The sequence below is a fragment of the Scyliorhinus canicula genome, chromosome 1 (genome assembly GCF_902713615.1).
Source record: "Scyliorhinus canicula chromosome 1, sScyCan1.1, whole genome shotgun sequence".
Taxonomy (NCBI): domain Eukaryota; kingdom Metazoa; phylum Chordata; class Chondrichthyes; order Carcharhiniformes; family Scyliorhinidae; genus Scyliorhinus; species Scyliorhinus canicula.
This window is the reverse complement of record NC_052146.1, coordinates 306,541,899-306,568,890: the sequence shown is the minus strand read 5'-3', so window position 1 is coordinate 306,568,890 and position 26,992 is coordinate 306,541,899. Positions and strand designations below refer to the sequence as shown.

General features: G+C 47.6%; 1 protein-coding gene across 2 annotated transcripts in view; it reads right to left on the bottom strand.

The window, feature by feature from the left end:
- The window catches only part of LOC119976547, a 30,789-nt gene that overhangs the window by 2,837 nt on the left and 960 nt on the right, over window positions 1-26,992 (bottom strand). The window contains exon 1 of one of the 2 annotated variants that reach the window (XM_038817123.1): window positions 25,123-25,334. The exons of the other annotated variant lie outside the window; for it this stretch is intronic. The gene's annotated coding sequence lies outside the window, so the exon portion shown is untranslated. Of the gene's footprint in view, window positions 1-25,122; window positions 25,335-26,992 lie in introns of those variants that run through there. 2 annotated transcript variants of the gene reach the window in all.

The window sequence follows — 26,992 nt, the reverse complement described above, 5'->3', positions numbered from 1 at the left end:
GGTCCTCCCTGACAGATGAATCGTCCTTTACAAGTGACATGCAATCGTGTCCAGGGTGTTCTTGCTCAAAGATCCATTCTGCATGGGACAGAGTGGCTTAATTAATCTGAAAAAAATCTGAAAATTCAAAACTTAAGATTTGTAAGTTCCAATTAGAGTGCATCTTCAGCTGTGTGGACTGTTCATTATTTTATCAGAATTAAAAGGGCTAGAGCTCACAGGCAAACCAGCATGGGAGTGTCAAGACATCTTCTGGATTATACACAAAAGCTTGTTGAAAGGGTTAATTGTCTTGCAGAGACAAAAAGGGGGGTATAGTGGGTGCATAAATTGGAATGATGCCATTCGCATCTCTAAACATTTTTTTTGTATTTTTCACTCAAATGGACTGGGAGTAAAAGTTGGAGTGCTGCCAAATTCCCGTTGTCACGTTTTCAGCAAACACAATATGTTATTGAAACTCATGGACATATTTCATTTACCCATCTGTTGTTTATAAGTAATTCTGCAACCTCATAATTAAAACATCTGCGTTGTGAGACAGGTTAGTTTCACCCTACTGATGATTATTTGTGCCAGGGAAGTTTTAACCCTGAACTAATGAAACACCGGCTTGATCATATTTGTCATATGTATTTAAACTATCCTAACCTCCACTGAACACCATCAATCTAATATTTTCTTATTCTTACATATGTGATTTTGCACCCTGATTAAAATTCCTTGTGTATCAAAATTACCCTGGAAATGCCAATGATAGCCTTTGAAAAGAAAAAATTGTTAACTGTACTCAAACTATAATCTTTAAAGGCAATGCGTAGACAATTTGAAGCTTTCAAATAATCACAGCTCGTAACAAAACTTTTAAAAGTCAAGGTCTGAAGTCGAAGTCTGAATACAGAGACAGTGAATAGTTCAGAACAAAGCTTAGATGCCTAAAACTCTCTCTCTCTCTCTCTCTCTGTCTGTCTCTCTACGTAACTTTGTCTGTCTCTGGAACTCTTGTCGCTCTTTCTCTTTATCTAACTACCCCTCCCCGTCTCTGTCTCTCCCTGACTCGCTCTCTTTCGGTCTCTCAACTTTCGCTGTCTCTATCAGTCTCTCTCTCTGTCTCTAACCCTCTCACTCTTTCTCTAAAATGGAGCTCAATTAAAACACTGAACAAAATTTTTCATTCTCCTTCAAAAACTTTATCTGTGTCATTCCATTTAAGTCAATTTCCACTGATTAATTGAGAGGCATTAGCTATTCTTAGAGATGTATATTTCTTTGTGCAGATGACCTGCTTGCTGAAATGGTTAATTTTTTGTACAGAATCGAAAGTGGTGGAGAACTTGGCATGATGCCATCTCCGTCCGCTATGCGACCTTAGACATTATCCATCCTTTCTTTCAATTTTCAATGTTCGTTATTTAACCGGTTTTTGGAAAGAGACATTACTGGATGTTTATTTTTCTTTTATTTCAAATGAGTTGAATTACTGCTGAATTTATCTGGACGGCTTGAAACGATCTGAAGTTATTCTCAACATGTATCCATTCTTAAGTTTCTAATCATAATCTTGTATTGATTTTCCTCCCCATTTTTTCTGTTTTGGGAGGGGGGGATTAGTCATCCTCAGATATTCCTGAACAAAACTAATTGAGTGTTTTAGCCCGTTTCTGATCTTTTGGACTTCACTTAATTTGATTTTTTTTTCTCTCCTTGAGACATTCCGGGACAGTCGTTAGCCGTAATTGTTGGCAGTTTTGTGATGACTTTTGCTAGTTTGCCGCTATCTGGACTGCCGTATCTTTTTACTTGCTTTATTGCTACGCTTAAAGGAGTTAGAGCTCAATTCCTTTAAACTAGCCTGTCTTCCAAATGGTGTGAAGGTTTAATTTATGTCATTTGTGCTTCTAACTTTATTTGTCTTATCTTTACTTCTGTGTATCTCACCATTTTTCCCTGTTCCACAGAAATCACACCCATCTTTGATCATTGTTTTTTTTTCAGAGTATTTTGCTCTTCAAAAACCAAAAAAAATTTTTAACTGACTTTTTTACTCATTCGGCCTTGATACCAGATTTATTGGATGTTACCTCACCGTCTGTCCGCCTTGCCGAGTGATTCTAATTTTTGGCGGTCAAAGGTTTGACTACTCGCCTTGTCCATCGGCTCGAGCGGCGTCCAGCTCAGCAAATCCTTCCAGACTTACACTAAATGTTAGGGGTGAAAATATTCACACGAAGGCCTGAGTATCAGTAACAAAGCAGTTTATTATGTCAGAATTCTGGGAGATAAGATTTGGGAACTCCGCAGTCCCTGACAGCACCTTATCCCACTTAAGCTTAAACTCACATGGATTACTATACAGATTCAAGGCGGACAGCCTAATGACTTGGTTATTTCCCATATGCACATTCCTTCTTTTTTAAGACCTTGGCTGTTTTAACTATTCCTTTCTCTGTCAATTTTATACCCAATTTTAATGCATTAGTTTTCTCCCCAGTGGCCATTTTTCTTCTCCTAAATTTTTAATGCAATTCTCCTGACAATTGTCTCAGTTGCTTGGAATATTCCGGATATTGTTCACACAAGGTTTGAAGCACGCTTCCACTATCAGAGGTTGTATCTAACGTATTACCCATCTCTAACACTACTGGCAGTTAATGATCCTTGCGATTATTGTTTATTTGGCGAAATGGTCCTGGACCACTTTATTCAATCATGAATTTAAACGGAGTTATCCTGCTCCGTTGCCCAATTCAGGCAGGCTCATCCGTGCCTGCAAGCCTATCTAACTACAAGGTTATAACGTCCTTGTTATATTATTACCTTAGGGTTGATCACGCACCCTTCTAAAGCCTCTTATCGCGGGGGCATTTTGAGACAAAAGCAAGGATCATGATGATGCCGAAACCTCTTCTGTAGCTATAACTGTAGGGGCTACACACCCTCCCTTAAAGATGGACTATGCCTAGCGACTATAACTGTAGGGGTCACACTCCCTCCCTTAAGACACTAGTCCCTGACTGTGCCTAGTGACTATAACTGTAGGGGTCACACTCCCTCCCTTAAACGGGTTCGCCGGACTGACCTGGATTTCGTAGGAGCGTCCCTGAGCACTGACAGCGGGGCTGAATCATGGACGGTACAGCGGAGGGGAATACCAAAGTGGCAAAAACTTTACTCACAATGGTGGCCCAATTCCTCCTTCGCTCCCGAACTCGATCAGTCGCTTATGCTGCCAGTCCCAGCGGAGACTCTTTGAAATCCCACCGCTGCCACCAAAATGTGAATGCGTCTCTAATTCACTTGTCTCTCAGTCCAGAAGAAACAGTCTCGAACACGTCCGTACTTCAGAATATTCTTTATTGCGATCGGGGCAGCCCTCTAGGTATTCTAAAGAACCACCTCTGAGAGTGCCAAAATATTGCTCAAAATATCCTTCTTTTATAGATAACATTGGGGGGGGGGGGGGGGTGTCCCTTACATTCACATGAGCTCACCCCCATTACAAAACATAAACTTGTTATGATTTCACAGACTTTGAGGTTATCTATTGGCACATGAATATATCTTAATCAGGAGGTGTTAGCCATAATTACAAGCGGCTCCCACATTTCATATTCTGTCATCCAGCCATCGTCCTTGTTTCTCAAGGTTATTCGGCTTACAGTCATTCATGAATCGGCTCACGAATTCAGATATCAACTCCCTTATCTCAACAAGTTCATCCTTCCTTAATAGCTTCAATAACAAACTCCTCCACTGGTGATTTTCCACTAATGTATCTCATTAATTCTGGCTCATTCTAGCTATTAACCCTTGCTTCACATTCTCATGCTCACAACTGCAACATTACACATAATTCCAGCTGTGCTCACCACTGTAACATTACATGCAATTCCAGCTGTGCTCACCACTGTAACATTACACATAATTCCAGCCATGCTCACCACTGTAACATTACACACAATTCCAGATGTGCTCACCACTGTACCAACATTGCCCACAATTCCAACCATGCTCACCACTGCAACATTACACACAATTCCAGCTGGCCTCATGACTGCAACAACATTGCACACAATTCCAGCCATGGTCACCACTGTGCCAACAATCCACACAATTCCAACTGTGCTCACTACTGTACCAACATTGCACTCAATTCCAGCTGTGCTCTCACTAGTTATGGGGCTAGTTTAGCACTGGGCTAAATCACTAGCTTTTAAAGCAGACCAAGGCAGGCCAGCAGCACGGTTCATTTCCCATACCAGCCTCCCCGAACAGGCGCCGGAATGTGGCGACTAGGGGCTTTTCACAGTAACTTCATTGAAGCCTACTCGTGGCAATAAGCGATTTTAGGGGCTGGTTTAGCTCACTGAGCTAAATCACTGGCTTTTAAAGCAGACCAAGCTGGCCAGCAGCACGGTTCGATTCCCGTACCAGCCTTCCCGGACAGGCGCCGGAATGTGGTGACTAGGGGCTTTTCACAGTAACTTCATTGAAGCCTACTCATGACAATAAGTGATTTTCATTTCATTTCACTGTACCAACATTGCACACAATTACAGCCGTGCTCACCATTATACCAAGATTGCACACATTTCCAGCTGTGCTCACCACTGTACCAACATTGCACACATTTCCAACCTTGTTCACCACTGCACCAACATTGCACACAATTACAGCCGTGCTCACAATTATAGCAACATTGCACACATTTATAGCTGTGCTCACCACTGCACCAATACTGGACACAATTCTAGCTGTGCTCACTACTGCACCAACATTGCACACAATTCTAGCCGTGCTCACCATTTTACCAACATTGCACATAATTCCAGCTGTGCTCACCATTTTACTAACATTGCACACAATTCCAGCTGTGCTCACCATTTTACCAACATTGCACACAATTCCAGTTGTGCTCACCATTTTACCAACATTGCAAACAATTCCAGCTGTGCTCACCACTGTACCAACATTGGACACATTTCCAGCTGTGCTCACCACTGCACCAACATTGGACACAATTCTAGCTGTGCTGACCACTGTACCAACATTCAATACAATTCCAGCTGTGCTGACCACTGTATCAACATTGCACACAATTCCAGCCATGGTCACTACTGCACCAACATTTCACACAATTCCAGCTGTGCTCACCGCTGCACCAACATTGCACACAATTCCAGATGTGCTCACCGCTGTACCAATATTGCACGCAATTCCAGCTGCTTTCCACAACTGTACAACATTGCACACCATTCCAGACTTGCTCACTATAGTACCACTATTTCATACAATTTTAGGTGTGCACACCACTATACCAAAAGTGTTCACAATTCCAGTTGCACTAACTGCTGTACTAACATTGCACTTTCTCAGCATGTCTGTGTGGGTTTCCTTCAGGAGCTCCGGTTTCCTCCCGCAGTCCAAATATGTGCAGCTTAGGTGGATTGGCCATGACAAGTTACCCCTTTGGATGGGGTTGCAAGAATACGGCAGGGGATTGGGCCTGGGGTAGGGTGGTCTTTCGAAGGGTTGGTGCAGACTCGATGGGCCGAGTGGCCTCCTGCACTGTAGGTGATTCTCTTGCATACAATTCCAGCCATGCTCACTACTGCACCAACATTGCACACAATTCCAGCCATGCTCACTACTGCACCAACATTGCAAACAATTCCAGCTGTGCTCACTACTGCACCAACATTGCACACAATTCCAGCCATGGTCACTACTGCACCAACATTGCACACAATTCCAGCTGTGCTCACCACTGCACCAACATTGCACACAATTCCAGCCATGCTCACTACTGCACCAACATTGCACACAATTCCAGCTGTGCTCACTACTGCGCCAACATTGCACACAATTCCAGCCATGCTCACTACTGCACCAACATTGCACACAATTCCAGCTGTGCTCACCACTGTACCAACATTGCACACAATTCCAGCCATGCTCACTACTGCACCAACATTGCACACAATTCCAGCTGTGCTCACCACTGTACCAACATTTCACACAATTCCAGCCATGGTCACTACTGCACCAATATTTCACACAATTCCAGCTGTGCTCACCGCAGCACCAACACTGCACACAATTCCAGCTGTGCTCACCAGTGTACCAACATTGCACACAATTCCAGCTGTGCTCACCGCAGCACCAACATTGCACACAATTCCAGCTGTGCTCACCGCAGCACCAACATTGCACACAATTCCAGCTGTGCTCACCGCAGCACCAACATTGCACATAATTCCAGCTGTGCTCACCAGTGCATCAACATTGGACACATTTCCAGCTGTGCTGACCACTGTACCAACATTGCACACAATTCCAGCTGTGCTCACCACTGCACCAACATTGCACACAATTCCAGCTGTGCTCACCACTGTACCAACATTGCACACAATTCCAGCCATGGTCACTACTGCACCAACATTTCACACAATTCCAGCTGTGCTCACCGCTGCACCAACATTGCACACAATTCCAGCTGTGCTCACCAGTGTATCAAAATTGGACAAAATTCCAGCTGTGCTCACTACTGCATCAACATTGCACACAACTCCAGCTGTGCTCACCAGTGTACCAACATTTCTCACAATTCCTGCTGTGCTCATCATTGTACCAACATTGCACACAATTCCAGTTGTGCTCACCAGTGTACCAACATTTCTCACAATTCCAGCTGTGCTCACCGCAGCACCAACATTGCACACAATTCCAGCTGTGCTCACCGCAGTGCCCACATTGCACACAATTCCAGCTGTGCTCACCGCAGCACCAACATTGCACACAATTCCAGCTGTGCTCACCGCAGCACCCACATTGCACACAATTCCAGCTGTGCTCACCACAGCACCAACATTGCACACAATTCCAGCTGTACTCACTGCTGCACCAACATTGCACACAATTCCAGCTGTGCTCACCACAGCACCAACATTGTACACAATTCCAGCTGTGCTCACCGCTGCACCAACATTGCACACAATTCCAGCTGTGCTCACCAGTGTATCAACATTAGACACAATTCCAGCTGTGCTCACCAGTGTATCAACATTGCACACATTTCCAGCTGTGCTCACCAGTGCATCAACATTGCACACAATTCCAGCTGTGCTCATCACTGTACCAACATTCAATACAATTCCAGCTGTGCTGACCACTGTATCAACATTGCACACATTTCCAGCTGTGCTCACCACTGCACCAACATTACACACAATTCCAGATGTGCTCACCGCTGCACCAACATTACACACAATTCCAGATGTGCTCACCACTGTATCAATATTGCACGCAATTCCAGCTGCTTTCCACAACTGTACAACATTGCACACCATTCCAGACTTGCTCACTATAGTACCACTATTTCATACAATTTTAGGTGTGCACACCACTATACCAAAAGTGTTCACAATTCCAGTTGCACTAACTGCTGTACTAACATTGCACTTTCTCAGCATGTCTGTGTGGGTTTCCTTCAGGAGCTCCGGTTTCCTCCCGCAGTCCAAATATGTGCAGCTTAGGTGGATTGGTCATGACAAGTTGCCCCTTTGGATGGGGTTGCAGGAATACGGCAGGGGTTTGGGCCTGGGGTAGGGTGGTCTTTCGAAGGGTTGGTGCAGACTCGATGGGCCGAGTGGCCTCCTGCACTGTAGGTGATTCTCTTGCATACAATTCCAGCTGTGCTCACTACTGCATCAACATTGCACACAATTCCAGCCATGGTCACTACTGCACCAACATTTCACACAATTCCAGCTGTGCTCACCGCTGCACCAACATTGCACACAATTCCAGCTGTGCTCACCACTGTACCAACATTGCACACAATTCCAGCCATGGTCACTACTGCAACAACATTTCACACAATTCCAGCTGTGCTCACCGCTGCACCAACATTGCACACAATTCCAGCCATGGTCACTACTGCACCAACATTTCACACAATTCCAGCTGTGCTCACTACTGCACCAACATTGCACACAATTCCAGCTGTGCTCACCACTGTACCAACATTGCACACAATTCCAGCCATGCTCACTACTGCACCAACATTGCACACAATTCCAGCAGTGCTCACCACTGTACCAACATTTCACACAATTCCAGCCATGGTCACTACTGCACCAATATTTCACACAATTCCAGCTGTGCTCACCACTGCACCAACATTGCACACAATTCCAGCTGTGCTTACCAATGTATCAACATTGGACACAATTCCAGCCATGCTCACTACTGCACCAACATTGCACACAAATACAGCTGTGCTCACCAGTGTATCAACATTGTACACAATTCCAGCCATGCTCACTACTGCACCAACATTGCACACAATTCCAGCTGTGCTCACCAGTGTACCAACATTTCTCACAATTCCAGCTGTGCTCACCGCAGCACCAACACTGCACACAATTCCAGCTATGCTCACCAGTGTACCAACATTGCACACAATTCCAGCTGTGCTCACCGCAGCACCAACATTGCACACAATTCCAGCTGTGCTCACCGCAGCACCAACATTGCACACAATTCCAGCTGTGCTCACCGCAGCACCAACATTGCACATAATTCCAGCTGTGCTCACCAGTGCATCAACATTGGACACATTTCCAGCTGTGCTCACCACTGTACCAACATTCAATACAATTCCAGCTGTGCTGACCACTGTACCAACATTGCACACAATTCCAGCTGTGCTCACCACTGCACCAACATTGCACACAATTCCAGCCATGCTCACTACTGCACCAACATTGCACACAATTCCAGCTGTGCTCACTACTGCACCAACATTGCACACAATTCCAGCCATGCTCACTACTGCACCAACATTGCACACAATTCCAGCTGTGCTCACCACTGTACCAACATTGCACACAATTCCAGCCATGCTCACTACTGCACCAACATTGCACACAATTCCAGCTGTGCTCACCACTGTACCAACATTTCACACAATTCCAGCCATGGTCACTACTGCACCAATATTTCACACAATTCCAGCTGTGCTCACCACTGCACCAACATTGCACACAATTCCAGCTGTGCTTACCAGTGTATCAACATTGGACACAATTCCAGCCATGCTCACTACTGCACCAACATTGCACACAATTACAGCTGTGCTCACCAGTGTATCAACATTGTACACAATTCCAGCCATGCTCACTACTGCACCAACATTGCACACAATTCCAGCTGTGCTCACCAGTGTACCAACATTTCTCACAATTCCATCTGTGCTCACCGCAGCACCAACACTGCACACAATTCCAGCTATGCTCACCAGTGTACCAACATTGCACACAATTCCAGCTGTGCTCACCGCAGCACCAACATTGCACACAATTCCAGCTGTGCTCACCGCAGCACCAACATTGCACACAATTCCAGCTGTGCTCACCGCAGCACCAACATTGCACATAATTCCAGCTGTGCTCACCAGTGCATCAACATTGGACACATTTCCAGCTGTGCTCACCACTGTACCAACATTCAATACAATTCCAGCTGTGCTGACCACTGTACCAACATTGCACACAATTCCAGCTGTGCTCACCACTGCACCAACATTGCACACAATTCCAGCTGTGCTCACCACTGTACCAACATTGCACACAATTCCAGCCATGGTCACTACTGCACCAACATTTCACACAATTCCAGCTGTGCTCACCGCTGCACCAACATTGCACACAACTCCAGCTGTGCTCACCAGTGTACCAACATTTCTCACAATTCCTGCTGTGCTCATCATTGTACCAACATTGCACACAATTCCAGTTGTGCTCACCAGTGTACCAACATTTCTCACAATTCCAGCTGTGCTCACCGCAGCACCAACATTGCACACAATTCCAGCTGTGCTCACCGCAGTACCCACATTGCACACAATTCCAGCTGTGCTCACCGCAGCACCAACATTGCACACAATTCCAGCTGTACTCACCGCAGCACCCACATTGCACACAATTCCAGCTGTGCTCACCACAGCACCAACATTGCACACAATTCCAGCTGTACTCACTGCTGCACCAACATTGCACACAGTTCCAGCTGTGCTCACCACAGCACCAACATTGTACACAATTCCAGCTGTGCTCCACGCTGCACCAACATTGCACACAATTCCAGCTGTGCTCACCAGTGTATCAACATTAGACACAATTCCAGCTGTGCTCACCAGTGTATCAACATTGCACACATTTCCAGCTGTGCTCACCAGTGCATCAACATTGCACACAATTCCAGCTGTGCTCATCACTGTACCAACATTCAATACAATTCCAGCTGTGCTGACCACTGTACCAACATTGCAGACATTTCCAGCTGTGCTCACCACTGCACCAACATTCAATACAATTCCAGCTATGCTGACCACTGCACCAACATTACACACAATTCCAGATGTGCTCACCACTGCACCAACATTACACACAATTCCAGATGTGCTCACCACTGTATCAATATTGCACGCAATTCCAGCTGCTTTCCACAACTGGACAACATTGCACACCATTCCAGACTTGCTCATTATAGTACCACTATTTCATACAATTTTAACTGTGCACACCACTATACCAAAAGTGTACACAATTCCAGTTGTACTAACTGCTGTACTAACATTGTACTTTCTCAGCATGTCTGTGTGGGTTTCCTTCAGGAGCTCCGGTTTCCTCCCGCAGTCCAAATATGTGCAGCTTAGGTGGATTGGTCATGACAAGTTGCCCCTTTGGATGGGGTTGCAGGAATACGGCAGGGGTTTGGGCCTGGGGTAGGGTGGTCTTTCGAAGGGTTGGTGCAGACTCGATGGGCCGAGTGGCCTCCTGCACTGTAGGTGATTCTCTTGCATACAATTCCAGCTGTGCTCACTACTGCATCAACATTGCACACAATTCCAGCCATGGTCACTACTGCACCAACATTTCACACAATTCCAGCTGTGCTCACCGCTGCACCAACATTGCACACAATTCCAGCTGTGCTCACCACTGTACCAACATTGCACACAATTCCAGCCATGGTCACTACTGCAACAACATTTCACACAATTCCAGCTGTGCTCACCGCTGCACCAACATTGCACACAATTCCAGCCATGGTCACTACTGCACCAACATTTCACACAATTCCAGCTGTGCTCACCAGTGTACCAACATTGCACACAATTCCAGCTGTGCTCACCGCAGCACCAACATTGCACACAATTCCAGCTGTGCTCACCAGTGTACCAACATTGCACACAATTCCAGCTGTGCTCACCGCAGCACCAACATTGCACACAATTCCAGCTGTGCTCACCGCAGCACCAACATTACACACAATTCCAGCTGTGCTGACCACTGTATCAACATTGCACACAATTCCAGCTGTGCTCACCAGTGTACCAACATTGCACACAATTCCAGATGTGCTCATGAGTGTATCAACATTAGACACAATTCCAGCTGTGCTCACCGCAGCACCAACATTGCACACAATTCCAGCTGTGCTCACCGCAGCACTGACATTGCACGCAATTCCAGCTGTGCTCACCAGTGTATCAACATTGCACACAATTCCAGCTGTGCTCACCGCAGCACCAACATTGCACACAATTCCAGCTGTGCTCACCACAGCACCAACATTCAATACAATTCCAGCTGTGCTGACCACTGTACCAACATTGCACACAATTCCAGCTGTGCTCACCGCAGCACCGACATTGCACACAATTCCAGCTGTGCTGACCACTGTACCAACATTGCACACAATTCTAGCTGTGCTCACCACAGCACCAACATTGCACACAATTCCAGCTGTGCTCACCGCAGCACCAACATTGCACACAATTCCAGCTGTGCTCACCGCAGCACCAACATTGCACACAATTCCAGCTGTGCTCACCACAGCACCAACATTGCACACAATTCCAGATGTGCTCATGAGTGTATCAACATTAGACACAATTCCAGCTGTGCTCACCACTGCACCAACATTTCACACAATTCCAGCTGTGCTCTCTACCACACCAACTCGGCACATACTTCCAACCATGCTCACCGTTGTACCAACAATTCACACAGTTCTATCTGTTCTCACCACTGTACCAACATAGCACAAAAACACAGCTGTACTGTACCAATAATTCACACATGTTTAGCTCCATGTAAATCCTGTTAGATATTATATGTGGCTCAGTGGGCAGCACCCTCTCATCTGCAGCCTTAGATTGCAGCTTCAGGTTGACACTCCCAGGGAGTGCTGCACCTGTTTAAGGTGCTGGCTCATCGCTAGGACTTTAAACCACTACCCTCTCTGCTAGCCAGACCCCACATCAAAAGTAAAGAAGGGAGCCATCCTTGGATCCTTGATATCCTGTCCAATATTTATCCCTCAGTCAATATCACAAAAACAGATTATCTGATGATGTACAAATTGGCTGCCACAGTTCCTTCACTACAACCGTGAGTGCATTTCAAAGAGTACTTCACTGGCTGAAGAGCACTTGGAGATAACTAGTTGTTGTGAACTAGCTTTACAATTAACAGTTAAACAGTTCTTAAATAAAAGGCAAAACTTTAACATAGCAGCCACACCTGCCACTAATTCCAATGAAGCAACCCAAATACAGTTCAAATGCACTTATAAATAAAGTTAACAAAACAAGTTTATTGCTCAGCCGAGCAGACCTTTGGAAAGAGTTCCTTTCAAGAGCAGATCCAGTACATCTCGGTCTTGTCAGACTCTTCTGCTCAACCTAACCACATTTGGCAAAACTGCTTTCGTGAGCAAGTTTTCATAAGGAGTGGCAAGGTATTGGAGGTCCAGATGAATTGTGTCCCAGGATGGTGTGGGAGGCGAGGGAAGAGATTGCCGGGGCCCTGACCCAAATTATGTAGTCCTCTCTGACCACTGGAGAGGTGCCAGAAGACTGGAGAACAGCTAATGTGGTCCCACTATTTCAGAACGGTTGTAGAGATAAGCCAGGGAACTACAGACCAGTGAGTCTCAGTGAGTTGGGAAACTACTGGAGAAGATGCTGAAGGAGAGAATCTACCTCCACTTGGAGAAGCAAGGTTTGATCAGGGATAGTCAGCATGGCTTTGTCAGGGAGGTTATGCCTAACAAATCTGATTGAATTTCAGAGCATGTGACCAGGTGTGTAGATGAGGGTAGTGCAGTTGATGTAGTTTACATGGATTTTAGCAAATCCTTTGACTAGTTCCCACATGGAAGACTTATTAAGAAGGCAAATGCACATGGGATACAGGGCAATTTGATAAGGTGGATTCATAACTGGCTTGGCGATAGGAGACAGAGGGTGATAATAGATGGCTGCGTTAGTGACTGGAAGCCAGTGTCCGGTGGCGTACCACAGGGATCTGTGCTGGCCCTTTTATTGTTTTTCATTTATATAAATGACATAGATGACTATGTGGGAGTTAGGATCAGTAAGTTTGAGGATGACACAAAAATTGACTGGGTGGTTATAAAAATAATAATCCTTTTTTGTGCCACAAAGTAGGCTTACATTAACACTGCAATGAAGTTACCATGAAAATTCCCTAGTCACCACATTACGGTGTCTGTTTAAGTACACTGACCAAAAATCAGAATGTCCAAATCATCTAACAGCACGTCTTTTGGGAGTTGTGGGAGGAAACTGGAGCACCCGAAGGAAACCCACACAGACACGGGAGAATCCGCACCGACAGTGACCCAAGCCAGTGACCCGGGTACCTAACAGTGAGGCCGAGTGTCTTGGGTCACAGGAAGATATAGACGGGATGGCTAAATGGGTGGGTAAGTGGTAGATGGAATTTAGCCCTAAAAAGTGTGAGGTGTTACACTCTGGAAGGAATAATTTAACAAGGAAGTAGACTGTGAAAGATCTGACACTGGGAACTATCGAAGAACAAAGGGGCCTTGGCGTGTTTGTCCATAGATCTCCGAAGCCAGGTGGGCAAGATAATAGGGTGGTGAAAAGGCATATGGGGCACTCGCTTTTATCAACCAGTGTATAGATTACAAAAGCAGGGAGGTCATGTTGGAGTTGAATAGAGCTTTGGTGAGGCCACAGCTGGAGTACTGCGTGTAATTCTAGTCACCACATTATAGGAAGGATGCGATTATACTGGAGGGGGTGCAGAGGAGATTGACCAGGATGTTGCTGCGGATGGAACATTCAAGTTATAAAGAGAGGTTGGATAGGCTTGGGCTGTTTTCACTGGAGCAGAGAAGACTGAGGGGTGACCTGATTGAGGTGTACTAGATTGTAAGGGGCATGGACAGGGTGGATAGGGAACAGCTGTTCCCCTTAGTTGAAGGGTCAGTTACAAGGGGGCATGTTCAAAGTGAGGGGTGGGAAGTTTAGGAGGGATTTGAGGAAAACCGTTTCTATCCAGAGGGTGGTGACGGTCTGGAATGCACTGCCTGGGAGGGTGATAGAGGTGGGATGCCTCACATTCTTTAAAAAGCACCTGGATGAGCACGAGGCACACCATAACATTCAAGGTTAAAGGCCAATTGCTGGCAAGAGGGATTAGGTGGGCAAATCCGGGCCTTTCATTTGTAAATGCAGACTTGATGGGCCAAAGGGCCTCTTCTGCACTGTAGTATTCTGTGATTCTGTGATGTTCAACTTAAAATCCTATAACCTCACTACAAAACTACAGACAGACCTGGCTCCTCTCATTAATTGCACCATCTGTATCCCTCTTAGATAGGGCCAAATACAATCCCTCATAAATTATCTACACTTCAGGGAATCTCCAGCAATCAAAACACTATTCCATTTGCCCTTTTATCTGTAACCAAGTGGTGAAAAACAATTATCACCTTACCTTTTATGACTTCTTCATAGAATTTACAGTGTAGAAGGAGGCCATTCGGCCCATTGAGTCTGCACCGGCTCTTGGAAAGAGCACCCTATCCAAGGTCAACACCTCCACCCTATCCCCATAACCCAGTAACCCCACCCAACACTAAGGGCAATTTTGGACACTAAGGGCAATTTATCATGGCCAATCCACCTAACCTTAATTCCAGCTTTAGCATACACACTGCCTGTATGTATTGTAAACGAAGATTTTTAATAACTTTAGTCAAAATGTACCAATATATAGCAATTTCTATATTCATCACAGCAACTATACAGTTGAAAATAATTTAAACTGCATGAGAAGCGAGTGCTGATTGCTTGGCTAGTAGACTCATTGGTAGATGTGTGATCATGGAGAATGCACCAGGGAACAGGTAATTGCCAAGATTTTGTTTTACATTCAAGCCAGGCAGGTTGACTTGGATTAGTTAACGCATTGACAAGGGGAATGATGCAGGGAATGGCTGATCACCATGATTTTGTTTAGTTGAAAAAAGGTGCAATGTGTGGACATGCTCCTTCTGTCTGCAAGGGACAGGAGACAGTGTCTAATTATATATAGATTCTAGCACATGTAAGCGAGCCACACTGTGAACCCAACTAATAATCTGAAGTTGGTTGTCAATATAATTCTTAGCACAGTCAGGATTATTTAGCAAGTGCTGGCCAATCACGCAATCACATCTACTGTTGTGTGCTATGTTTTCAGATTTTCAAGTACAGGCTGGTTGCATACAGTCAGTACTTTGCCTGCTGTGAACAACAAAGGGATGTGCTGTTTGATGTGATCCACCAGTCATTGAGACATGTGGTCGACACAGCTGGCATCACGCTGTCACTGAAATTCATATACCACATTACTCATTTGTGTGAAAAACAGAACGGGGCTGGAATTGACCGCACTCTAGCTCAGGGGGTCATGACAGGATGTTCCCATTGAGATTTAACCCCCTTTCTCACCCATGTACGCCAGTAGTGATATTCCCTGTTACTATGTGCCTCTTTCCCCAGCCTCCAATTGCAGCTATAGAACTTCCACCCTCAGGGAAGGATGTGAGAATCGAATGATAGCAGATCATCTTCCTATGGTGTTTCTTGCCTCCTTCCCTTGCGGAATTCCAACAATTACGCTGTTGGTTTATTCTCAACCTTAAATTCAAAGATTGGATCAGGGTCACAGTGCAGTCCACAGCAAACTAAACCTCCAGCATCCTGGGGATCAATCAGCAAATTCCCAAATCCTTAAAGTTCTTCCTTGGCGCCATGGAGTAACCTGTCGGCACGTTATCGGGTTCGGAAAAATAATTTGTTCCATGCCAAACGTTCTTGAAATCCCTGCGAGTCTAGACGGAGTGTCTGCAACAGTCAATTTGTTTTGATTTCATTGCCCATTTGCTTCAGTTACAATCTCTCTGCCAGAAATGATCTTAATGGAGAAGGGGCCCTTGGTAACGAACAACAATAACTTGCATTTGTGTAGCACCTTTCACATAGTACAAATTCCCCAAGCTGGTTCACAGAAAGAGTGGGATAGGCGATCAAAAGCTTGTCAAAGAGGAAGGTTTTAGCAGCAACGAAAAGGAGGAGAAAGCAGTCGAGAGGTGGAGGGTTTAGGGCGGGAATTCGGAATTTAGTGCCCCAGCAGCGGTGATGGAACCATCAATTCACCAGCCACGTGTTTTCCGATATGAATCTAGGCTTTAATCGTCTTACAACAGAGCCAGCCTGTTACCCGTTGATGAACTCTCGGTGAACTGCAGGCTGACTCTGGACAAGGGTATTTATACAGCAGCACAAGGGGGAGGAGTCGTGGGCGGAGCCAAGGGTGGAGCCCTGTACAAGCTCCTGAGCATTCCCAGAGCTACTTCCCCTAGTGGTCAGATAACGCTACTGCGCTTACAAAGATACAGTGTGAATTACCATGTTACATTCACCACAAGCAGAAGGTGTGGTCACCAATGAAATTTGAGAACAAGATGGACCACAATTGAAGGACACAGACACATGACACACACAGACACACACACACACGTGCCATCTGCAAGCAAAAGGAATATGCTCAAATCTTGTACATTCTTTGAATTACCCAGGTGCTTGAGGAGCCTAAAGTACTCCAATTCCCCAGCCAATCCACCATTGCAGCTGGTCTAATTTATAATAATAATCTTTATTTTCACAATTGGGTTACATTAACACTGCAATGAAGTTACTGCGAAAATCTCCTAGTCGCCACATTCCTGTGCCTGTTCGGGTACACTGAGGGAGAATTCAGAATGTCCAATTCACCTAACAGGACATCTTTCGGGACTTGTGGGAGGAAACCGGAGCACCCGGAGGAAACCCACGCAGACACGGGGAGAACATGCAGACTCAGCACAGGCAGTGACGCAAGCCGGGAATCGAACCTGGAACCCTGGATCTGTGAAGCAACAGTGCTAACCTAATTTAATTAATAAAATCTGGAATTAAAAATCAGTCTCAGTAATGGTGACAATGGGGGCATGGTGGCACAGTGGTTAGCATTGCTGCCTACGGCGCTGAGGACCCGGGTTCGAATCCCGGCCCTGGGTCACTGTCTGTGTGGAGTTTACACATTCTCCCCGTGTCTGCGTGGGTTTCACCCCCCATAACCCAAAGATGTGCCGGGTAGGTGGATTGGCCACGCTAAATTGCCCCTTAATTGGAAAAAATTATTGTGTACTCTAAATTTTTTTAAAAAGTAATGGTGACAATGAAACCATGATTGTTGTAAGAACCCGTAGGCTCACTAAGGCCTTTATTGGAAGGAAATCTGCCCTCCTGACCTGGATGGGTAAGGAACCACAGCAAGGCGGTTGATTCTTTAACTGCACTCAAAGCACAATTAGGGCTGGACAGGAACTGCTGAACAACTATGCCCGCATGACATAAAGAATACGTTTTGAAAATCCCCATGTCCTGACAAGGTGATGGTCATGGTTTTGGGAGTTGCTGCCTTATTCCTTTTTTTTTTAAAGTATTTTTATTGAAGACCTTTTACATATATACATAGAAATATCAGAAAACCAAAAATCTACAGGAAGAACGAAAGCCCACAACTGTCACTGCCCCCTGAATTCCACCCCCCCCTTATCTTTACACCCCCCCCCCCCACGCAGTGAAAACCTCCAAACCCATTCCCCCCTCACCCCGCCCCACCCCACCCCCTGCTGACACCTTAATTCACCTTCAGGTGAACCTCCTACCCCCCACCTCCTTCCCCCGTACGGCGAACGTGACCTCCAAATTCAGGAATTCTGCCAGGTACCTCAGCCACACCTTCGGAGGCTCCCAGTCCTGCCAGCACAACAAGATCCGACTCCGGGCTATCGGGGAGGCAAAGGCCAATACATCGGCCTCTCTCCTCACACTGCTTCAAAGCTCACAACGCTGAGACTAACACCAGGATGACGGAATACCGAATTGCCAAACTAGCTTCCCACTAACCATCATGTATCCTGCAACCCCCAACCCAGGGTAGTTACAATATTACCCATCTTGAGGATCTCTTTCTTAATGACCAGCATCACCATCCCTTCATCTTCATGCCCAATCCCGAGTGGAACATCTGCCCCGTCCATCCCTTCCTCAGCTTCATCTGATGTCCCAGCTTCATGTGCATCTCATGCAGGGACACAACATCCTTCTTCAAACTCCTCAAGTGTGCAAAAACGTATGATCGTTTAACCGGCCCATTCAATCCTCAAACGTTCCAAGTAACCATCCTGGTCAGGGGGCTCCCCGCACCCCTTCCCTGCTGATCAGCCATATCCCTCTTTAGCCGGCTCGCCCCGCCCAGCCTGCGGCATGCACTTTTCCAGACCCATCCCAAGATGTCCTCTGTCTCTCATAACCAACAGCGTCACACTAACCACACCCATGTCAGCATCCCTACCCTCCCCATAACCAAATACCAACACATTCCCCCCAACCCCCTGGCAACCCCCCCCCCCCCCCCTCCAATTCACTCCTATGAACTAGCCCAACCAAGGGCGGCACGGTGGCGCAGTGGTTAGTGTTGTGTTAGGTACACTAGTCTAACACTGGCTGCAACTGGATGCAGCTTAGATCAGAAAGATACTCCAGACATTGAAGTTAGTTCAATCAGGTTTATTGAACTAAAGAGCAGTTAGCAAAGTTCTTTGTGAGTTTGACTCTCTGCTAACTTAAGTGTGGTTACTCTGTCTGACTGAACCACACTAGCCCTTAGCCATGTGGTGGAGGTGTGAGATTGTAACAACACCCTTGACTGACTCTCTAGATCAGGGGTGGGCAAACTTTTCCGTGCAAGGGCCGCATTCAGAAATTCACAATTCACAAAGGGCCGCATAGTATATTAAGTAAAATAATTACTTCACCCGGTTATGATTGTGGGCGCCTCATATAGAACATAGAACAGTACAGCACAGAACAGGCCCTTCGGCCCTCGATGTTGTGCCAAGCAATGATCACCCTACTCAAGTCAACGTATCCACCCTATACCAGTAAGTAACCCAACAGCCCCCCCACCCATTAACCTTTAAAAAAAAATTAAAAAAAAAAAAAAAAAAAAAAATTTAAAAAAAAAATTTTTTTTTTTTTTTTTAATGACTTGGTGGGCCGCAGAAATACCTTTGGCGGGCCGCATGCGGCCCGCGGGCCGTAGTTTGCCCACCCCTGCTCTAGATGTTCATCAGCAGAAAGAGGTGGAGTGTGAGTGCCTCGTGTCTTTTATAGTCAGATTCCACCCCTGAGTGTCCTGCCTGCTTATTGGTTATGTCCTGTTCTCTTGTGTCCATTAGCTGCTTGTCTGTATATCATTATGTGTGTGTCTGGATATCATGACAGTTAGCACTGCTGCCTCAAGGCATTGAGGACCCAGGTTCGATTCCGGATCCAGGTCACTGTCTGTGTGGAGTTTGTACATTCTCCCCGTGTTTGCGTGGGTCCCACCCCCACAACCCAAAGATGTTCAGATTAGGTGAATTGGTCAATGCTAGATTGCCCCTAATTGGAAGGAAAAGAATTGAGTACTATAAATTTAATTTCAAAATTAAAAACAAGAAAAACTAGCCCCTCATCCCCATCCCTCCTAACAACAAACATACAAGGAAAAACAAAAGGCACACTTATTCTCTCCACTCCCCTCGCCGTGACCCTCACCAATCCACCCACGCTGTGTGGCCACATTTTACAGAAAACTCCACTCCAAAGTTCAATGTCCCCACACTCCTCCCAGTCCAAAGTCTCTGATACAGTCCTTCGCCTCCTCCGGCAAGATAAAATAAAACCTTTGCTTCTGGTGTGTAACCCACAAGCGAGCAGGGTAAAGGACCCCAAACTACACCCCCTTGTTGTAGAGGGCAGCCTTGATCCGTTGTACCCGGCCCTCCGCTTGGCCAACTCCACTCCCAGGTTGAGGTATCTCTGCAGCTCGCCGTCCTCCCAGGTCCACTTCTTGGTCTGTCTGCCTCACCCACCTCAACATCTTCTCCTTGTCAAGGAAAAGACGCAGCCTCACCACCATCACCCTCGGCCAGCGACCCCCATCCAATGTCCCCCTCTTCTGCGCCCTGTACACCCGATCCACCTCGATAGGACGGTCAAAGACTCCCTCCCCCATCAGCTTCTCCAGCATGCTTGCCACATATTTGGCGTCCTCCTCATCTTCAGTATACTCAGGCATCCCCACGATCCCCAGATTCTGCCTCCCCGAGCGGTTCCTGAGATCCTCCAGCTTCTCCCTCAGCCTTTTCTGGCTGCTCGTCACCATCCCCCATCTCCGCTTCCAGCGGGGTCAACCCATCCTCATGCTCCCTTGCCAACGCCCCCACCTGCAGGATCGCCAGGCCCTGTGTCTCCAGCCTCTGCTCCAGTCACTCGATCGGTGCCCCAAGCGACTCCACTACCTCAGCCAGGTCCTCGAAGGCTTCCTTCCTTTGCTGCTGGAACCTGGCATTGAGGAACTCCACTAGCTGCTCCGTAGACCACTGGGCGGCCTGCGCTGACCCCCTGCTCTCTGCCATCTTCTCCTGTGAGCAGCACAAAAGCTTTCCTGCTCAGGCTGCTGCCTCTTTCTCGTTGCACCTCTCGTCCGATGAGCCATACACCAATCCTACCAGAAGAATATTACATTCCCTCCGTCCTCATGCACCTTTTACCATCAAACACTACCTTCAGGTGTGGAAGGATCAAAAATACCCACCTCGAGCGGGAGCCACCAAATATGCGATGACTCACCCCATGGTTGCCCGCCACCAGAAGTCCACTGTATTCTGTAGGCGCGAGTCACGGCCTGCACCTACCAACTCTGTGGGTCGTGCAGCCATTCAGAAATGGACTTCCAGTCTGAGTGGCAGCAGATGATCTGAACATTGTCCATGTGACTTACCTCACAGGGCAGTGGTACAGAACTCACATCTTTACTGACTCAAGATATCCCAAAGTGTTGAAGTCTACTTGTGACAATAAGCGATTTTCATTTCATTTCATTTCATCTCCAGACGACCTACTGCCTCCTACCCAAAAATCAGGAAGTCCTGAACTGACAGATACAGAAGCAGCAACAGAGAGACAGGAAGGAGAGAGTGTGAGTTTGCCAGTGTAGGAAAGGACTAAAGTGAAGCCTCGATAGGGCCAAAGAAAACAGCAAAGTGCTGTTGAATAACGGGGTCCGTCTTGGCGCTGCAGCGTCGAGAAACACCCGGCTAAACGTGCCCAAAAATGGGCTCTGAACTTTCTCTGTACAATCGCGCTCAATGTTTCCACTGCGGGAAGAACATGGGCGGAGGCCATCAATATAACAGAGCGAATAAGGAATTCCATTGGTAATGAGGAAGAAACTTAATTCTGAAGAAGGGACGGCACGGTGGCACAGTGGTTAGCACTTTTGTATCAACGTTTTGAGTTCTTCACATAGAATCATAAAATTCCAACAGTGTAGAAGGATGCCATTCTGCCCATCGAGTCTGTGCTACCGTGCCCCCTACCACTGTGCTACCGTGCCCCCCCACTGTGCTACCGTGCCCCCCCCCCACTGTGCTACCGTTACACCTGCCCACCAGTGGCAGTACTGGGGAGAGAGGGCGCAATTGTAGCCTGACGAGTATTACAAAGAGTTACAGAGATTTAACTGCACAGAAAACATATCCAACCACCTTAAGACCTCTCCTTCCTTCCCTATGTACGGTATGCGTTGCCTGTATAGCATGCAAGAAACAATACTTTTCACTGTATACTAATACATGTGACAATAATAAATCAAATCAAAAGTTAACGTGCAGGTTCAGTCGTCAGTTAGGAAGGCAAATGCAATGTTAGCATTCATGTCGAGAGGGCTAGAATACAAAACCATGGATATACTTCTGAGGCTGTATAAGGCTCTGGTCAGACCCCATTTGGAGTATTGTGAGCAGTTTTGGGCCTCGTATCTAAGGAAGGATGTGCTGTCCTTGGAAAGGATCCAGAGGAGGTTCATAAGAATGATCCCTGGAATGAAGAGCTTGTCGTATGAGGAGCGGTTGAGGACTCCGGGTCTGTACTCGTTGGAGTTTAGGATGAGGGGGGATCTTATTGAAGCTTACAGGATACTGCATGGCCTGGATAGAGTGGACATGGAGAGGATGTTTCCACTTGTCGGAAAAACTAGAAGCAGAGGACACCATCTCAGACTAAAGGGACGATCCTTTAAAACAGAGATGAGGAGGAATTTCTTCAGCCAGAGGGTGGTGAATCTGTGGAACTCTTTTGCCGCAGAAGGCTGTGGAGGCCAAATCACTGAGTGTCTTTATTAATAAGAGGATCAGGGTTTATGGGGAGAAGGCAGGAGAATGGGGATGAGAAAAATATCAGCCATGATTGAATGGCGGAGCAGACTCGATGGGTCGAGTGGCCTCATTCTTCTCCTATCCCTTTTGGTCTTAAGAGGGTTGGATGCGTTTTCTGTGCAGTTAAATCTCTGTAACTCTTTGTAATACTCGTCAGGCTACAATTGCGCCCTCTCTCTCCAGTACTGCCACTGGTGGGCAGGTGTAACGGTAGTACAGTGAGGGGGGGGCACGGTAGCACAGTGGTTAGCACAGTTGCTTCACAGCTCCAGGGTCACAGGTTCAATTCCCGCCTTGGGTCACTGCCTTTGTGGAGTCTGTACGTTCTCCCCGTGTCTGCGTGGGTTTCCTCCGGGTGCTCTGGTTTCCTCCCACAGTCCAAAGATGTGCAATTTAGGTTGATTGGTCATGATGAATTGCCCTTAGGTTAGGTGGGGTTACTGGGTTATGGGGATAGGGTGGAGATGTGTGTTTAAGTAGGGTGCTCTTTCCAAGAGCCGGTGCAGACTAGGTGGGCATGATAGCCTCGTTTTGCACTGTAAATTCTATGATTCTCTCACGTGATACGTTTACATAGGCAGTCATCATTATCAATATGAATGTCAGAATTTATATTGGAAACATAAAAATATGAAGAAAAAATTCAATTAATATACCCTATACCCCAATAAAGTACATTTGAAATGCAGTCACTGTTGGAGTGAGGGAAGGCTGTCGGCCAATTTGTACACAGCAAGCTGTCACAGACAACCATTTGGTGGTCGATGGTTTAAACTGTTTTGGGTGATTCTGAATGAGGGAGGGATGTTGGGCAGGACACTTTTAGCTGTCCTTCAGCAGCATCTTTCACTTGGAAAAGCAGATGGGTCTTTGTTGGCAAGGTGAACAATTATCCTGAGAGATAGCATCTCTAATAAGGGGAACAACTTGTTTTTTCCTGTTTTTAAAATTTATTTTTATTCAAAAATTTTCAATAATTTTTACAAGCCACTACAAAAAGAAAAACAAACGGTAAACATAACAGTGAAACAGAAAACAACTTAACCATTTAACAGCTTAATCATTTAACAAAATAAGGTGGGGTATTTGCCCTTTACAAATGAAATCCATCCACCGCCCAAGCCACCCCCCCCACTTGCTCCTCCTCCCACTTGCCCTTCAGTTCCTCCACCGAGGCCTCCTCCGCCTCTTGCAGCTCCTGATATATTTCCGATATCTTGCCATCCCCTACCCACACGCCCGAGACCACTGTGTCCTGTCTCCTCCGGGCAGGCTGCAGCGGGAATTCCCCCACCTGCTTTTTCACGAACGCCCGAACCTGCATGTACCTAAAGGTATTCCCCGGGGGGGGGGGGGGGGGGGGGGGGGGGAGGGAGCCCTCTCCTCCATTGATGCGACCAGCAAAAGTAAAACCATCAATGAATAAGACTGAAGCCCCTACACCCCCCCCCCCCCCCCCCCCCCCCGGGCTGTCTCCACTGCCCCCAGATCCTCAATGTCGCCACCACCACCAGACTCGTGGTATACCGGTCGGCGGAAGCGGCAACGGTGCCGTAATCAGTGCCCCCAAGCTAGTATCTTTACAAGACGCCACTTCCACCCCCCCCCCCCCCTCCCTCCACTACCCATTTCTAAATCATGGATATATTCGCTGCCCAGTAATAGCTGCAAACGTTTGGCAGTGGCAACCCTCCCCCCCCCAACCCCTGACTGCACTCCAAGAACAGTCTCTTAACACGCGGGGTCTTATTTGCCCACATAAATCCCACAATAATCCTATTTACCCGCTTGAAAAAGGACTTGGGCATGAGGATGGGAAGGCACTGGAAGACAAACAAGAACCTGTGGGGGACCGTCATCTTTACCGACTGCACCCTACCCGCCAGGGAAAGCGGTAGCATGTCCCATTTCTTAAAGTCCTCCTCCATCTGATCCACCAGCCGCGCTAAATTGATCTTGTGCGGGGCACCCCAGCTCTTAGCCACCTGAATGCCCAAGTAGCGAAGGCTACTCTCCACCATCTTAAGCGGTAACTCTTCCAGTCTCTTTCCTTGGCCCCTCGCCTGTGTCACAAAGAGCTCGCTTTTAAGGGGAACAACTTTAATGCAGCGCTGGAGTGGCCACTGAAATTGTATCCTGGGGATAACAGTCAGAACATTTGTGACACACAGTGCTCCGAAAGCTAGTGATTTGAAACAAACCTGTTGGACTTTAACCTGGTGTAAGACATCTTACTGTGCTCATCCCAGCTCAACTCCGACATCTCCACATCGTTTGTGACTCAGGCATGAGACAATCAGCGCACATTAGATCTGAGTCAGAATCTATCATGTACATAATATATCATGTATTATGTAGCATGAATAAAACAGAGACTTTGCTTCAACCTTTGCAACCTGACATTAGCACCTGCTGTCTTACCTTTTGTTAACTGCGTGTGCTGAGGGTTTTTTCTCCTGGAACTGAGCTCATGGCACCACCTAGTGTCAGACAGTCAGATTGCAAAGGGTGTCGGAGCCGCCAATCAGCCTTCCCCCCACAGATATGACTTAGCCTGACATTGCACCAACATGTCAGCAAAACATTCCCACATAAATAGAGGGCTGGATTCTCCGTTCATGGACTTCCGCACCTGGACCGATTCAGCGGCTGTCAAAGGGCTAGCACCAGCGCCACGTGGAACACAATCGATTCCAATGAGAAACGGCGCGAGATTTGCCAGTTTCGCAATTGACACTCAAGAGGCTGACGAGCTGCAGCCGCATATACACACTGCACTCCCCACACACACCATCCCAGCCACACATACACACTGCACTCCCCACACACACCATCCCAGCCACACACACCATCCCAGCCACACATACACACTGCACTCCCCACACACACCATCCCAGCCACACATACACACTGCACTCCCCACACACACCATCCCAGCCAACAAGATGGCACCTAGACTGGCAGCCCCCTGATTCACAGATGTGGAGCCGGAGAGCCTGCTGGACGCGGTGAGGAGAGGCCGATGACCTTGTATCCCAGCCCGGGAAGCAGTCTGCCAGCTGCCACCGTTCGATGTGCCTGGGCACGGGTGGCAGAGACGGTCAGCGCCGTGGGCAACATCGACCGGACTGGCCAATAGTGCAGGAAGAAACTGCACAACCTCCTCAGGGCGGCCAGGGTGAATAGGCAGCACTCTGCACCTGGCACTAACCTCCGTCCCACACACCCGTAACTCTACCCCCCCCCCCCCCTCGGAGGAGAGCGGCCGAATACCACCCTGCACCACATGTCGGCAGGCACCCATACTGGCCATGTTCCCCCCACCCCCAGGAGAAACTCCTATAACCGCCGGGAGCGGGGGGAAAACTGGGACCTCCGGACATGTGGCCCTTACCAAGACCAGAAAGTTAGACACTAGTTAAGTTTTCGCAGGTGCAGGACTAGGGCACATTAAACACCTGGTCACAACCTGCCTCGGTGCTCTGTCAGATGGGTGTGAAGGGGGGGCTGGTTTGGGCTGGCCAGAGGGGGGAGGGGGATCGAATGGGCGGACATTGGGGTGCAATGAGTTGGCGTTGTGGGTGGCCTGGGTTCCCCCCCCCCCCTCCCCGACCGTCCCCACAACCATCACTCCAGGGATTCAATGGGACCATGTGATGGAATGGCCAGCTCGCATGCAAGGATCTCCCAGGTGGATGGTGGGAATTGCTACCATGGGCAGGAGTCAGACATTGTCGTACGATCCACAGCATCAGAGCTCATCGCAGAGCGGGTTGTCATCATCCTCCAACCCATGAACCAGACCGAGTGTTACTGCCAACCCAGGACCTGCACCCCGTAGTGTTGGAGGTATGTATCACAGAGGGAGTTGTGGGCGAGGGGGTGGCGGGGGGGGGTGAACGTGGGATGCGGTGTCCGTGCCACTGGCCAGCCCCACCCCTTGGTGAACCTGGAGGCGATCGGGTGGTTGGGTGGTGGGGGTATGGCAGAGGGTGGGGTGATGGGGGTATGGTGGAGGGTGGGGTGGTGGGGGTATGGCGGAGGGTGGGGTGTGGGGGTGGGGCCACCCATACAGCTAATGTCATTTTGCAGAACCAGGAGCCAATGTGGGTGGCAGTGGGGTGAGCAGCAAGATGGCTGCCTTTCTAGCCGCATCAATGGTGATCCTTGCCTGGACACTGCATCACTCTCGTGAGGCTCAGCGTGTTCCCTCATCATCCCCTCCCTCCCCTGCACTGGCAGGGCCCCCACACCCCAGCCAGCATGCCCAGTGACTGGCTCGGCAGCCCGC